The sequence below is a fragment of the Bacillus rossius genome, chromosome 1 (assembly GCF_032445375.1).
Source record: "Bacillus rossius redtenbacheri isolate Brsri chromosome 1, Brsri_v3, whole genome shotgun sequence".
Taxonomy (NCBI): Eukaryota; Metazoa; Arthropoda; class Insecta; order Phasmatodea; family Bacillidae; genus Bacillus; species Bacillus rossius.
In genome coordinates, this window is record NC_086330.1 from 235,176,030 (window position 1) to 235,193,567 (window position 17,538).

The 17,538-nt window shown below is 36.0% G+C and overlaps 1 protein-coding gene across 3 annotated transcripts in view; it reads left to right on the top strand.

Annotated features, from left to right (window-relative positions):
* The window catches only part of LOC134527378 (mRNA cap guanine-N7 methyltransferase), an 88,893-nt gene that overhangs the window by 21,124 nt on the left and 50,231 nt on the right, over positions 1-17,538 (top strand). The window lies entirely within an intron of this gene.

Genomic DNA, 17,538 nt, shown 5'->3' on the forward strand with positions numbered 1-17,538 from the left:
ATATCTCGAAAACACGTGTCTGCGGCTCGCGCAACTCCCAGCTGTTCAGTGTCAGTTACGTGTCAAAGGCAGGGCGCCGCGCGGGGAGTGGTGGGAAGGAGGGGGAAAGCGACAATCCTTGTTATCTTCCAGGTGCGCGCGGCGCATATACTGCGGCAGTCGCCAGCCAGCTCTGCACCTGCACGTGTCCCGGCCAATGTCACGTTCGCAACAATACTTTAAAACTAAACAACCATTAAAATTAATTCATATTATTTTTAATGTCCACTTAGTTCGAAAGTATTTATAATGTAACTGACCTGATCTAATCGACCATTTTAATTAATTAGGCATTCACGAACACACGTCAAAATAAAAAATTGCACCGGTCGAATGATTGCACAGGTCTTGTATTGCAAAATAAGATCGGCGATATCTCCTAAAGTATTTGTAATTTCTTATCTCCTCCGGGTTTTATGAAAAGAGGAAGTTAGAAAGCACAGAATAAAAGTATTTTCGGAATTTAAAATTTTTTTTTAACAAATATCATCCAACTACGTATATTTACCTTAAATTTATTTGAGTATATTGAGTAAACCCATTACAATTTGAATTTGTGAGTTTTGAGACTTTTTCCTAAGTGGCAGGGAAGATAAATTTTGGGTGTCACCCACATTTGTAAGAATTGTTATTTAAGTGCATTGAAATGTTAATGATGTAATAGGGACTTCAGAGGTTAGGTTGGGACAGATATTTCTGATTTTTTTTTTGCTTTGGCTTTTCACTGAGAAGTTGGAGGGGTAATGTAACAACCCAGATTACAGCCTTCCTCATGCAATACAGTAATAATCTTTTGTTCTAATTTTTTGTCATTTTTCGAAGTTATTGTAAACTTAATTCTCCGGGTTTATTGTTTTTATTTTCAAAATTCCTAAGTTTATTTTTGAAGTAATTTTTTTTTTGCTGGCTTCTTTGTGGGGGAAGGCATGCTGACGTAATTTTTCTTCGTTATTTCCACGACCGAGGCTTTGTTTCACACGCTAGGCATGTGAGTCACGGTCACGGGAGTGCGAGAAAGATACAAAATCGCTGCGTCGTGGGAACAGAAGTAAGCATTTCGTGGAAGCCTCTGTTACCATGCTCCGTGATTGGCTGAAAATTACATCAGCGAGCCTAGGACACTGCCCGCACAAAGGAAAGAAAGTTGTAAGATCAGTCATTGTCCGAGCACCAGGCCGAGCGGTCGTTGTTCGGGCGGCGGGCCAAGCAGGCTTTGGCTGGGCGATGGCTCCAGGTTTTATCTTCTTTTTAATGTACATTTAATTTTTATTTATTATGTTTGTACGTAATATAGTGTGATTTTTACATAAATAAATAAAACAGGCAATACATTGAACATTGTTTATAAATTTCTTCTTTCTTCGTGACCTTCTAACATGTTTGTTCCACTCATCACCTAATTTGAGCTAGCCGGAGGTGGTGAGTGGTGACAAGTCCTCTACATTCAGTTTCAAAGCCATGTTGGAAATTTGGTATTGTACTACTTTATCAATAGTGTCGCAATGTTCCTCACAAATTTTTAATAGAGTTCCCCAACCTTAAAGGTATGTCTCAAGGAAATCTACCACTGTATTCCAGGGCATTTGGGAGGATTAATTTTTTAACATGTATTGTCTGAACATGCATTAGCAAAGTGGTTGTTTCTTAAATATTTTATTATGTGTAAAACATGTTCTGTCACACTAGGAATGTTCAAGTCATTTGCTAACAAGTTTAATATGTGAGCTGAACATCCGTAAGTGATGATATTCAAATCTTCTTTATCTTACAAAAGTTGGCTTCGACACATTAGCAGCATTATGAGTAACAACCGAGCAAACCTTGCACCTGAAGTCTTCGTCACACATTTGTATGCTGTTCACAGCCACTTCTTTCAGATAATTGGCAGTGTGTGCGTGACCAGATGTGTCAGTTGTGTTCAATAAATATACATTACCCGATTTAGTCGTAATTATAGCACATATTATTAGTTCATTATGAACATTTGACCAGCCGTCAAACCCAAGACACACACTTTCATTTTCCAGAGTAAGTGAACAAGTTTTCTTTTCTTCTTCATAAATAGCATCTAGTAACATACCACTAATTTATTTTCTGTTTGGAAGGGTGTAGCCTGGGCGAAGCTGTTGCATAGGTTTCATATACTGAGGATATTCGACACTAAGAAATGATGCATTTGTTGCAAATATAAAACGAGCTACTTGCTGATCAATAGACTTTTTCTGCATTGGTGTTAATCAAACTGTAGGAATCCATTGATATAATACTTATGATGGATGTATGAGTTTTGCTTGTGGAAGCTGTAATGTAGTCTGAAAAAGAAATATTTATCTTATTAATTTAGTTCCAAATTACAAAGGGGGAAAAAAATAGAATTGAAGACAGTTTACCTCTCTTAATAACTCTAAACCTATTATAGACAACTTAGTTACATGCTTTGATACTGCCAGGCTTTCAGTGCTAATTGCATAGAGCTGGGATCACGCATGGAAATTAAGAACAATGGTGGTCGTCACACATCTTCCTGTCTCCAATGCGGGATCCCTGGACCGTTGGTACTGTCACACGCACGGGAGACGTTTTGCCATGCCTGAAGCCTAGACTCGACGTTCCGTTTCTCTTCTGATTATTGAAGAAAATTTACTATCAAGTTCTTTCGCTGGCCAAGGAACAACCATCCTAAGGGTCAATCCAAGTGAAATCATACAGATGTGTGCACCCCACCCCTTCAGATTTTCTTTAAAATTTTTGTTACAGCATCTGTGGACAAATCCAACAACACATTTTTTATTTACTTTAAATTCATCTTAGTGTTTATATAATTTTTTTAATAGTTCATTTTTAGTCCATCTGTTATTTGCGGCTCAAGGTGAAAAATGCATTTTTCAGTAAAAATCTTGTCTAATTATTTAATATTAAGTCATGAAACTTACAATTCTCACTTGAAATTTCACCAGGATTCCAAAAATCAGGTTGAAAATAACATTAGACTCCTATTAAACCTTGTTTTCATGCTTCAAAGTTAGTGCTCCTGAATTTTTTTCATCCATGCAGCCTTTTCCATAAATGTTTATAACTTTTTTCTGGTTGATTCTATGATGTTAAAAAAGTTCTCATTTGAAAGAAAATGAAAAGTACTAAAATAATATAAAATTAAATTAACCTGTATTTGATGTTATACAATAAAAAGAAGAAAAAAATTATTGCAGAAAAGTGGCATATTGGTGGTAAATTGTTATCAATGCAATAGTAGTATAATAATATTGATTTTTAATATTTAAAAGTAACAAATAGCTTTTACACTAAAATAGACTAACAAAACTAATCACAGTTTTCATTTTATATATGGTACGGTATAGGATTTTTAGGTGATGCTGAAGTGAAGTGTGCCAAAAAAATATATGAATTAATAAAGATAATGTAATTTAAATTTTTGCTCACCTTTTAAAACTTATATAGCAAAATTATGGTGTACTTGCAATATTTACAGGTAGTTCTATGTTGATTTGAAACTTAATTTTTCCTTGGCCAGGTAGCATTATAGTTTTTAACTTTTTTTTTTTTTTTTTTTTTTTTTTTTTTTAGAAAGACTGAACAGCCTTCATCCAACTTGAACACTTAATTCTGGTATATCTATAAAGCAAATTATGTTTGTAAAAGGGACCCAGCACTTATCCTCTCTTCCAACATTTCCATTTCCGGCCAAAAAAAAAAAATGTTTGTGATGGCCAATGAGGGTGCATAAAATTGATGTACGTATGCATCTTTATTATTATTACTATTATCCTAAATGAGCCCAATAAACCTATTAATTTCATACACTCAGCCTATGTAAGTATTTGGTTGGAGATTTGGAAGTTCTAGTTCTTGCAAAACGCTATACTGCAAGGAAAAATATTAGTCACTGCTTATCCATTTGGCTGTTATTTCGGTTTTAGATAGTGGTTAGAAAAACTGGAATGACCTTGTGCCAGGTATAATTTTATGTAAATACTGAGTCAACTTTGGTTGAACCCTATAGTATCGCAAGCATGTTTCCCTTGGGTAATTCTCGGACAGAGCGGCTTTTAAGAACGGAAAGAAAAATAAAGGAAAACATAGTTTTCAAACACTACACACTTTAATGAATTTACCCTGAAGAAATGGTTTCTTAATTGCTTATAGTTTGTGAAAAATAATACTTGGAGCTTACCTTACTATACTAGCATCGGACGTTGCGGCTTCGTGGAATGAAAAGTAAATAAAAACAGAAAAAATGTTTTTCAAGTACTACAGGTGTCCCTAAATATACCCTGAAAACATGGTTTCTTAATTCCTACTGGCTTGTGATAAATAACAGTTTAAAGCATATATTACAATACCAGTGTTTTTATACTGCCGCCACCATTCATTATTTACCCATGATTGTGTATCCCTTTGTTTGGCACTATTGTAGCCAACTGTGGAGGATTAAAAATATGTTAATGCTTCCGTTTCATATATTAAAGTTTATCCCTGAATCCTGAAGGCTTGATCTTGATGGCATGATCCTGTGGTACATGATTTAATGCAGTACGTTGGAAGATCCTGTACATTAAAAAAATTGTCATATAGTGAATTATGATTGTAAGTTTAATAAAAAAGGAATTTTTTCAACCTACAGTAATAATTCTATAATTATTTGACAATTTCCTTCATGTGCAGGATCTTTCGACATGCTGAACCAAAACAGCAAGCATTATGTACCACAGAATTTAGCCAATAGGATCATGACATCAAGATCAAGGCTACAGGATCCAGGGATAAACAGGGATACATGAAACACCAGCCATATAAAACACAGAGTATACAATGGCTGTAATCAAATAATTCCTTGGAATGACTGCAAAATTCAGTGTGTCAGGGAATTCAGTGCACTGCATGAGTTCCTCACAGAAAATGAAAGACGTTAACAATACATTTCAAATTGTTGCCTCCCACTAGACGCGTCCGTTACAACATGGCTCAAAATAGTACGCACTTTAAATGCAAAACAAACATTTCATAATACAATTACTTATTTTAATAAAACAACAAACATGAAATGTGAGCATTAGAAATTCCTTACAATTGCAATACATTCATTATTTAAACAATTTCATTATTACAACACCTACATTGACTATAGTTCTCTAAACAAATTAAAAAAACAATTTGGGTAAACAATGTATGTCAGTGATTGGGTGAATACATATGTATTGTAATGTAAGCTGTAAACAGTTATTTTTTTCACAAACCACTAGGAATTAAGAAACCTTCCTTTCAGATTTAATTCAGGAACGTCTCAAGTATATGGAAAACATATTGTAGTGTGTAACTCTCCAGTAATAAATTTAACAACGCCCACTACAAAGAAAAACTTTATTTTCACCACCTTTTCACAGCTCCTTCCAATTCACTGTTACAGGCCTCTCTCTCTCCCTCCCTCCAAAACCAAGTTACATATCCTTCCGCGGCCAATATTTGCAATTACTTCAACCAAACATACACTTCAAAGTAACATGAGCTTAACAACAAATAGATACAAGATTTTAAACCACAAATTCATTTACTTTACCATTATGTAACAGCTTACAATAACGTCTTGCAACCTATAAAGAAATAGTTCCGGCAAAATATGGCGGCATCCTACAGCGATTTTCTCCCAAATAAAGTGAAACGTCACTTGGCCACTTGGTCACAGCTAACTAGGTTACACCACAACACTTTTAAACACCTCTTGGCGCCAGCTGGGCGGCCCTTCCTTACGCCTTCTTCCCAAAACCCAGCTTAACCTTAAATTTATAAATCACCTCTGCCAGAAGTCACCAACGGAACAAAACGAGTTATAGAAAAAACATCTAAGGAATGCAAAGACAAATATTTCAACAACAAACATAATACAAGAATAAATATTTTTTATATTCTCAAAACCCCCACGTTAAAAGAATCAATGTTGAGGGTAGGTCAGGGCCTAACCTCCTTACAATATATGCGTATTTTTTGCGGGTAAACAATGAATGGCGGCGGCAGCTAAAAGCACAGGTATTGTAAAGTAATATATAAAAATTAAATTTTTTCACAAACTAGTAGGAATTACGAAACCATCCCTTGGGAGTAAATTTAGGGATGTGTGTAGTGTGTGAAAACCATGTTTACTGATTTTTTTTTGTTTCTGTTCTAAAAAGCCGTCGTCCGAGTATTACCTTCCTATGGTTGTAGTGATGATGTGAAAAGTCCAGGAAGCTTTTAGATTAAAATCTGCTTCATGAAAGCAGAGATTCACTAAACTCTTTAAATTTTTACATTGTGCAGCACAACATCTGTGATATATTCCACTGTTGTTACTTTTGGTTGTTTTGCTTTCATTTGATTGTAAACTCTGCTTTGTACTTCATAAACAAAGTTTACATCATGTTTCATTTTATCTGACACAAAACAATATCTTTGAATCTAATCGTGAATCCAAAGTTTTCATAAAAATCCATAAAGCAAAGCATTAGTTTTCCGGTACATTTTCTTTTCTCATGTATTCATATTGTTGTGTTGAAATAAAAGAAAGGACCATATTTTGCAGCTGGCTGCAGTTAGTTTTTGTCCATTGCTTGAATATTATTTGGTCTTTATCATCATAGTCTACAAGTGTTGTTTTAGCAAAATCACCCAATATTTCAGAATTAGAACATTAATCACAAATTCTTAACATGCATTCTCTTTTTACATATTCACACATTTACACTGCAGTTTTCCTTAAATTTTATTTTATCCATATTTATCAGACTGATAAACAATGCAGGATTTTGATGAATGCAATAAACACATAATGAATGAACTCTTCTTTGATTAAATGTAATACACCACTTAGCTTGTTCACAAACTGTAGATAGTTCAATTTTGGCATTAGAGTAAAGTTCCTCAAAATTACAGAGCATCAAAAGCTTTTGGATGTATACATTTCTTGTGGTACTAACTTTATCTTTTGTTCCTGGCATGAACCTACCTAATTCATCATCCTCATAAAAGCTTTTACATTTTCTAATACATCAAGATGAATTTCATTACCTTCTTATGGCTCAGACATAGACCACATGATTCTTGTTTGATGCAATTGGTGTGCCTTTCTAACCACTGTTACATTTTTATTTAGCAAATCACCAACTAGAGTTACACTTCATAAAGCTATGTCGCCATCCTGTTTCAACTGTCCATCGCTATGTCATGGCAGCCAAACTTACAGACTTAAATATCCCACACTCCTCCCCCACATAACCATTGGGAAGAAGAATAGGTATATAAACCTATACTAAAAAGAAAGTACAAATACACTAGAGGTGACAAAACCAGTTACTCACGCCTACATTACAAAGAGTACAACAAATGAATACATTGTTGCCAACAAAAGTCCCACACTGCAGACAACACACTATACATCTGTAACCTTCTTTGGTACTCTGTCTCTCATTGGGTACCTACGACCCTTAACAGTGCTGTTGCTTAGTGAAGACGCCTCTACAGGAAATCCCTTGAACTGCTCGTCCTACACTCTGCCCGCATACGACGTACTGCTGTTTCCTAAAACCTGTTGGTCCGGTTTACCACTGTCACTGTCAAGCACACTCTTCCCCCTTCCTATTTCGTGACTCTCACTAACCATTGTAGCTGGACTGAACCGCTTGAAGAAAGCACTACCATTCGCACCAGTAACCATCCCTGGTGTAACACTTTCCCGACAGTATCACGGACATTGGCAGTGGCTGACTGAGAGAGTTCTCGCACCCTGAGTTGATACTGCAGCCAAAGTACTCGTGCCCCTATCACTGTCCATGCCGTGCTGGTCGACGGGTGACACAAATTTCTGAAGTGTAGAAAATAATCTGATCTGATCAAGATGGTGATGGAAAACACCTCCTCCAATACCGTTTACCCTTTAAGTGAGCGGACCCAGTCGGTTGACTATGATGCCTCTGTCCCACTTGTTCTCTCCGTGCCCATAGACTCGAAAAACCACTGCACTGCCAGGCACAAAAGTATCCGACCTGCGCCGAGGTGAAGAAGCAAGAGGCGGTTAGTGGGTGGCAACCCTGGCTGCTATGGAAGGCGTAACCAGGGAGAGTCTATTGCGCAATACCCTGCCAAACATCATACTGCTGGGACACTCACCAGTGACAGCATGTAGTGTCGTCCGGTAACTCAGAAGGAACCTGGGAAGTGCCACCTCCATTGGCACACTGGAGTGGAGAATGGCTTTGATCTTCTGCTTGAACGTCTTGACCATGTTCTCAGCTTGCCCGTTTGTTGCTGGGTGGTACGGTGGGGAAAATGTGTGTCGTACAGCATGCTGATGGCAGAAATGTTGAAACTCTTCCGATGCAAACTGGGGGCCATTATCCGATACAAGTCACTCCGGGAGGCAATGCGTTGCCATTCACCCACGCAATTTGTTGATAACGGCTGTGCTAATAGTGCTTGTGAGTTCACACACTTCAGGCCACTTAGAGTAGCTGTTCACTAACACCAAGAAGTTCTTTCTCAGAAAGGGCCCAAGCAATGTCCTCATGTACTCTATGCCACGGCTTGCCAGGCCATACCCATGGCAGAAGGATAGACTTATCAGGCATAGACTTCTCCCGGAAACAGGACTCACATGATGATGTGACCTTTTCCAATGTATCATTTAACTTCGGCCACCAAACGTAAGACCGTGCTAGAGCTTTCATTTTACACACACAGAAATGGCTGGAATGCAATTCCTGCAAAATTGTACACTGTAGAGACAACGGCACGACCACTCTGTGGCCCCACATCAGCACTGCCTGCTCAAGTGTCAATTCCAGCCTTCTTGTGTAAAATGGTTTCAAAGCCTCTTCAACCTCTGACTGCCAGCCATCACGAACGCACAACAATACTTGCTCAAAATCCGGTCACGCTCTGTAGCAATCCTAATGGCTTGTGCCGTCACTGGTAAAACTCAGCCTTTGCAACGTGCAGATACGAAAACTCTTATGAAACCTCTACCCAGTGCAACGGCAGCCTGGAAAGGGCGTCTGCATTGGAATTTTCTGAGCCTCTCACGTACTGTACATCGTAGTCAAATCCTTGCAACAAAACGGCCCAGCGCTGTAGGCGATTTTCAGCCAATTGAGGGATGCCACAATGGTTCCCAAATATATGCATTAGGGGCTGGTGATCGGTAACCAGTCAGAACTTTCGCCCACACATATACTGGAAGAATTTCTTGACTCCAAAAACGATTGCCAAGCCTTCCCGATCTAACTGCAAATAGTTATTCTCGGCTTCTGACAATGTACAAGTAGCAAACGCAATTGGCTTCTCCGAGCCATCCAGATACACATGACTGATCACAGCCCCGAGGCCATATGGGAAAGCATCACACGCCATCTTGATAGGCAACTCAGGGTCATAGTGGGCCAGTACAGTAGATGAAACAATCAAATCTTTGAGCTGATTGAAGGCAAAGTCGCACTGCGAGGTCCAACACCAACGACATCCTTTCTTGAAAAGCCCATGCAAGGGTGCGAAGATTGTAGAGAGGTTAGGCAGGAACCGAGCATAATAATTTACCAACCCAAGCCATGCACGCAGCTGCTTGAGGTCTTGCGGAACTGGTGCATCCACAACTGCACTGACCTTATCACCGCAAGTGTGTAGCCCCTCTTTGTCAATAGTGGACCCATAAATGTTACTGAAGGCTGGAGGATTTTATTTTATTTTTATTTTATTTTTATCTTCGTATTTATCTTTGCTCTAGTGAAGAATGAGATGCTGTGCTTGTGGAGTGCATTCAAAATGTAATTTCTTATATGCCTGACATGGTTAGGGCCCTTCACCGTGCAAGAGGGGGGTAGTACCCATTATTAGTAGGCCATCCCTCGTCAGAAAACCCAACGAAAATGAATTATCAGTTTAGAAAAGTGCTAATTTATAATTTTAATCCTTTTAAATTGATTTATACAAATTTATTTAAAAAAATTTTTTTTTGAGGCAGACTTTATTTAAATAACCTATAAAGAAACTAATAGCCACAAATTTAAAACAAAATAGGGAAAAATCAGTGTGTCCGGTGTTTTTTTTATGCTTTTGAGTGAATATTTAAAACTTGTTAAAACAATAATTTTTCAATCATAACTCTAAGCATGCTGTTTGAGATAATTAATTGGTAAATGTAGTAGGTAAGAATTTTCAAAATAAAAAAATTTAAATGGTATTTTTCAGTATGTACTTATAATGTGGCTTGATCACACAGCAAAACAACATTTTTAAATTCAAACTGCATTATACACAATTTGATATTGGGGAGAGCTAATAATTGCAGGAAAATTGTGGGGCTTAAAATAGAAATTCCATAAATCGCTATGGTAAAACTTTATTTGCAGCAGTTTTTATATGGTTCCATTAATTTTTTTAATATGTCATAATTTTTTTTTGTTTCAAAACCTTCCACAACTAGCGAATATTCAAAAATGCTTTGGGGAAAAAAATTCTGTATTGCAGTGTTCACAGTTCACAAAGAAGAATGAAACTGAAAGACTGGTTATGAATATCTCAAAAAAGTCTCAAAATAAACAATAAATGTGCTGGAAATCACAAAACTTTAATTTCCAGTGGCTTTTACTAACTTATTAGTTTTTTGATGCCTCACTTAAATTTACAGTGATACATTAATTATAACAATTTGGATACTGTCATCTTAAATAATGTGGAGATTATCTCTGAAAATGTTTTATTTTTTTAACATTTTTGCAGCTCTTTCACACCTCTAGGAAGCGCGCTATGAGGCAGCCTTCTATTTGTAATTTTTTGAAAATATACTGGGGACATATGCAGAATTTTTGGGTTGTTCGACCTTTTGTTTTCAATTAAACGAACACTGCACATTTTTGAAGCAGTTAATGGTTAAGTGAACTATCTGGATTGAAATATAAAAAGTAGGTATCTAATATACGAGGGTTATTTTTTTTTCAACCTCCGATCGGCTGTAATAAAAAAACGGGAATGAATTGGGAAATTATTTTAATGTCAAAAGAAACGTACATCTTTACTCTATTTTTCCACATAATCACCGTGCAGATTGAGGCATTTGTCGTACCGATGCACCAGCTTTCCAATACCCTCTGCATAAAATGATGCCTCCTTCCTATTCAGCCACGTTTTAACAGTGCTCTGCAGTTCATCATTGGTGTTGAAGCGTCATCCTCCAAGCCACTTTTTCAACGTGGGGAAAAGGTGATATTCACTCGGTGCCAAATCCGGACTGTAAGGAGGGTGATCAAACACAACTGAGGTGTGAGTTGGCCGCTCCACATGGTTGGTGGAAGGGGGTAAACACTACGAGACGTGTCGATTCGTGTACGAGCGATTAGGGTATCGATTAATGGGCATGCCATGGAGAAATGAAACTGTAATCACACTGCAGGGCACTGTTAAAACGTGGCTGAATAGGCAGGAGGCATCATTTTATGCAGAGGGTATTGGAAAGCTGGTGCATCGGTACGACAAATGCCTCAATCTGCACGGTGATTATGTGGAAAAATAGAGTAAAGATGTACGTTTCTTTTGACATTAAAATAATTTCCCAATTCATTCCCGTTTTTTTATTACAGCCGATTGGAGGTTGAAAAAAAAAACCCTCGTAATACATCAACAATATATTTATTAATAGCAATTTTGTAAAATCAATATCAAAATAAAAGTGCATTACCCTGTTAGAAAATTTTTCCGTGTAATAACTGATTAGCGATGGCAAGACTTTGTCCTTAAGTTCATGGACAATATGCAAAATATTTATAATGGGATGTGACTTCGGTAATAGTAAATCAACTGTGGTATGATTTTATATTTATTTTTTATTTATTTGATAGATATTTTTATTTATTTTCTTAAATAGATATGTATGTTACAGCACAGAAATTTATGACTTCTCTTACAAAGTATTCAGTATATTTACAGTTAGTTTTCACATGTCATCCCTTTACTATCTCAGCTACAGAAACTATCCATGACTTTAAGTAAAATATGTGATTTCCATGCTAGTAACATAATCTCCACATAGTTTGTGCGTAAATTGATGGATTTCCTAACAGTGTAGGCTTGGATACTTTTTAACTTAGGCATATCATACTTTATAAGCAGTGTAGGCTTCCTCCTTTTGTCTACGTACAGCTTGAATCCACAACTTTCATCACTCCTCTTCAGTTTTCCGCTTTGGGAATGATTAAAACAATATCTTCACCCAACCCCACAGCAATTTGTGTTACTTTTCCTCTTTTTATAACCATCCATATTGCTAATCGTTTTGACCATTTCTCCTGAAGGCTGATGACGCAAAGTATCCTGCAGTTAGTCTCCACATTTGCCGCCAGAGTAGCGTGCATGATGCCTATGATAAAACAAAACACAACACTTATCCAACTGTGCAGCTGTAGGCCAACTCCACATGTATAACTTGAGTCTGCTGATGCTGAATACCAAGTTGGTGATTGCAAAATACAGAAAGTAAGTTTTTACAGCCCTCGCTGTCTATGATTAATGTTTACTTGTGAAATTGGGATATGGATTACATGTAGTTTTAATCAGTCATTACAAGATTTCTGTATTGTGGTGTTGTGTGATGCTGACATAAAAAAAAAATTGTTTAAGTAATTCTATTGTTGGTGGTAAAAATTATACATCTGTACATTCATGTTTTATTGCAGTTTAAAATTATTAAAAAAAAAGTTTATTAAACATTATAGTAATGTTTATTAATATTCAAAAATATTTTTCCAGTACCCTTTTTTGTACATAAATTGTTGTTCTCCCAAATTGGATAACCACCCTTCCTCACTGTTATGTACTGGTGTGGTCGTGGATTTTTTTATGGATGATAGTGCAATAAAATGGGCGCCACCTATCTAAGGGACACAGATGTGGCAGAGACTCTGTCCTCAGGGCTTGACGTTGCCCGTGTGGAAGTGTGACTCATATCTCCCTAGTGCAATTACCAATAAAACCTTCGACTTGGTCCGCTCTCAGCTGTAACATGTTACTTATAAAGTGGGCTATTAATGGGCGTCCCAGACGCCAGTCTCACAGTAAGCAGATAACATGTGGACGAATGCAGAAAAAAAAACAAGTTGTTTGGTACTGAGTTTTATTATGTGCCACTACACCACCGCCTCTCATACACTTGATTAATAAAAGGTAAAACTTTTTAAGTGCTAACAGCATAACTGGTTTACATGATGTCTAGAGCCACTTTGTGGTTGGATTAAGGCTTCGCGTTGATGATCGAACTCCGACTAGCAGATTACTTTTTGAATTAAATAAACAGCTGAGCCCCCGAGGTAAGCTTTAGGATTTATAAAAACTATTAAGTATAATTGTAGAAGCCGGTTTGATGAAGATCAGTTGTGATACAAAGATGTAATCCTCGGAGTGCTGAAGGCGTCTTACCTTGGGTGGCGGTGCAGGGCGACTGGGGCGAGAGATGGCTGCTATTGCCGCACAGTATGTCTGACACCAAGTTGAAATAACTGTTAGATCATTAAAATTTGTTTGATTAACATGTTATGATAAGAGCACATTAGCACATCTAAAATTATTAAAATGGTATACAATTCTCAAAACATGTTCTGAATTTATATATTAAGCTTACTGTTAAAAAATTATTAAATACTTAGGTGGTCTGTGGCAAGGTCGGGTCCGTTCCTTTATAACTTAAACTAGCTGCAATACCCGGTGTTGCCCGGGCTGAACACAGGGTGTAGTTAGTAATTGTCTTCTTAATTTGAATGCCAAGTGTGAAAATTAATTTATATCTCTTTCAGATCCCGACAGACGTTCTACCAGTTTATAGTTATTTACCTGGTCTGTATGTAATTTAGACTTTATAAAGCAATATAGAAAAATGCTGAAAAATAAGAGATTACTAATATTGAAAAGATTCTATTATCTAGCTAATGCTCGGCCTGCATTGCAATGCCTCATTCTGTTTTGTTTTGTAATATGTTTGAAGTAGTTCCACATATACAAATCATCTATCCATCTCTCTATATATATTTATCTCTATCTACATCTATATACATCTGTGTATCTCTCTATCTCTATTTATCTCTTTATATCTACATATATATTTCCCACTATCTCTATATCTTCTATATATAAAGTGTTTATATAGCTCTATACATCTATAGGTATATCTCTTTATCTTACCCATTTCATTCTCTATACCTCGCTCTATATCAACTTATCTCTCCGTCTCTATCTCTATCTCACTCTCTCTCTCTCTCTCTCTCTCTCTCTCTCTCTCTCTATATATATATATATATATATATATATATATATATATATATATATATATATATATATATATCACTCTATCTCTGTCTCTCTTATATATTTAAATAAATTGTGTCATGCGTGCGCACTTATACAACAAAAACAGACTAAGTGCCGCTATATAAAATGAAATAAACACATTTTTTGACACGATTCGTGCTCCAACTATTGAAAAATAGTTATACCATCTCAGTAACCTTCATGGGCATGCGCATAACAAATCACCAAAATTTCATCGCAATCGGATGAATGGTATAGGAACGCATACGGCACAAACAAACGAAATTTAAAGACATGACAAACAGATCAAATGATGGTGCGTTTAAAATTCAAGGCAACTCTATCTATTGACGAAGTTAAGAACAAAATTGTTATTAGCGCCTTTATTTTGCTAGCCGCTGTGAGCTCCACTAAGCGGACTGGTCTCACCAAGGAGAAAAATATTAATTTGCCAGACCTTACTATGTGTATGATCGTGTGTCAGACACAGAGAAATGACACTCACTCACTATTTTTATGTCTATGACCTATGATTTTTTCTGTTATAAATTGAAATTATCTCTTTTTCACTCCCTTAGGGATGGAATTTCATATTAATATGGGGTCTATGTGTTAATCCAGCTTATAAGCTAGCTGTAGGCCAAATTTCATTCAAATCCATTCAGTAGATTTTACATGAAAGAGTAACAAACATCCATCCATCCATCCATACTTACAAACTTTCGCGTTTATAATATTAGTAGGATAAAACAAGCACGTAGAATGTTTAGAGGTCCTGAAGTAACATGTACACTTGGTGATAAGATGAAGTAAGGTTACAGTAAGGTGTAAGAAGTAAGGTGTTTAATGCTTGATAAGTGAATGAGGCCCTGACTACTGTGCCCTTTTGCGGTAGTTTGTGTGATTAGTGGCACATTATTCAGAACACTCGTCACAGCGTAAAGCAAGTTACTGGCGGGAGGTTCCAAGTGCCATGAGCATCTAGGGGTGTGAGGGATGATGACACATCGGACTCTGTGGGGGTGAAGCCCTGAACAATATCAAGATTTAAAACATTTCATTTTCCACTTAATTATTTGTGAAAATTTTAACATACTGTGTTATCCTGTTTACATGCTATAAGCCATAACAAATGGATTTTGTTATCACAACATATTATAACAAATAAGGGGGATTAATATGACATACATAAATGACTGACATTATATTCATATGAAACTTATAAACTTTCATTTCTTAAATTCTATTTCTGTAGAAGTTCAGTTTTTCATAATTTTGTATTTAATGGTCAATTAATTTCTGTCAAAGCCTTTTTTTTACCGATAATAAATCGGTCACAATGCAACACAACACTACCAAACATTCTCAAAATGTTTTTCTGTTGTGTGTGTAGAATTATACCTCTTAACAGCGATTTGTCCCAAACTTGTTGCTTCAATTTGTGCACCCTGACGAGAGCTATCCAACTTCCTTGGCATTTTAAAAGAGGTGAATCAGGCACACCAGACTCGTCAATTCTTTATATGGTGTGCCGTAAACACTATCAATGAACCATTCATCACACAATAAATAATTGACGTTAATTGCTAAAACAGCATTTTGCACCCTGCAGGAAAAGGGACTCGAGGAAAGGTGATGAAGTCAGATATTCTACCTCAAGAACAGTGTGTAATTTTGATTAATATTGGGGCATTCATTAGAGCGATGGTTCTTTTTTTTTTACCTGTAAACAAATTATGTGAATCTGATAGTCCTTAGAAAAAGTCCCATTTTACTATTTGGTATTTGGTTTTCCATACTCAGAGTTCCTACAAATATCTGGTAAACCAATTTCAGAACTTTTTCAGGACCATACAGTAAAATTTTCTTACAACTCTTTTTTAATATCACTGGGCAATGTGTAAAATTAAACAAGCACTAAGGTTACACAAAATAAAACAACTGATTTGAAGCAAATATGCCTTCTACACTATCTAAAAGCTTAAAACAGATAATAAAAATACTGAAACATTATGTCTGAACTGTTGGTAGAAATAATGTGACATAGTAAAAAGGTTATAACTTACTCCTAGACAGTAGTCATATATATATTTTTACAGGTAGTGATATTGTAGGGCTCTTTTTCAAGGTCAGCCCTTAAGTATCAGACTCAGTATGATCAAAGCTAGACTGACTACCTTTCATAGTGAGTTACACAAAAATGTAAAATTAAAAAAAATATATTTCTTTATACTTTCAGCCAAATTTACTGTAGGCTATAAATTATAAATAATCTATTAACACAAATTGAAAGATTTTAAAAAAAATCAACAACCTTTTAATGCATATATTGTACTTACAGAGTATTTATTGGTGTTTCTACTTAAACTTGTAATGGGTAAGTGAAAGTTGGTTTATGACAATCCAAATGACATTTTCACAATGTAAGCAAGTTGAAAAATTATTTTTTAAACACTAAGTACACATGTTTATGGGTCTGTTTCTTTTCTGCTTAACCAATCAAAACTAAAAATGACTCCTAGAACACCATTGAATATTAGTGAATGGACTCATAAAACAAAAACATAATAGCAGTCTTGCATCTCTTATCTTATACACTCTTGGACCGTACAATGACTTTGGTTGGGTACCAAAAACATTACTTGCCCATTCAATTCAAACTGACTTGTGTAGTAATGCAGCATTGTTAAAGGAGCATGGCAGAACAGTAAAAAGCTAGTTAGCCAACCTAAATTAGCCACTTTACTCGGGCAAACACAAGAAATCAATGCAGCAGATTTCCAAACAAAAATTTTACTAGTAAAACAAGTAACTAGAGAAAAAGATTTAAAAAATTAGATATATGTCATAATACACTTAATTTGCATTTGATTAAAATGGACAGTTTTGATCTACTTCTTCGTAATCTGCGACTATAAAATGAGTGAGGCATCAAAAAAAAAAGTTAGCAAAATGCTGCTGGAAATTAAAGTTTTTTGACTTTCCACATAATTACCTTTTATTTCTGACATTTATGTTACTTTCGTAACCATACTTCTTCATAACTTTCTTGACTTGTTGTTTCATCTTTTTATTTTAGACATTGTAGTCTCATCATAAGCTTCTTGTTGATCTTGTTGACTCATTTGAGGTGAATGGAAGACATTGGTATACACACGTGTGTAC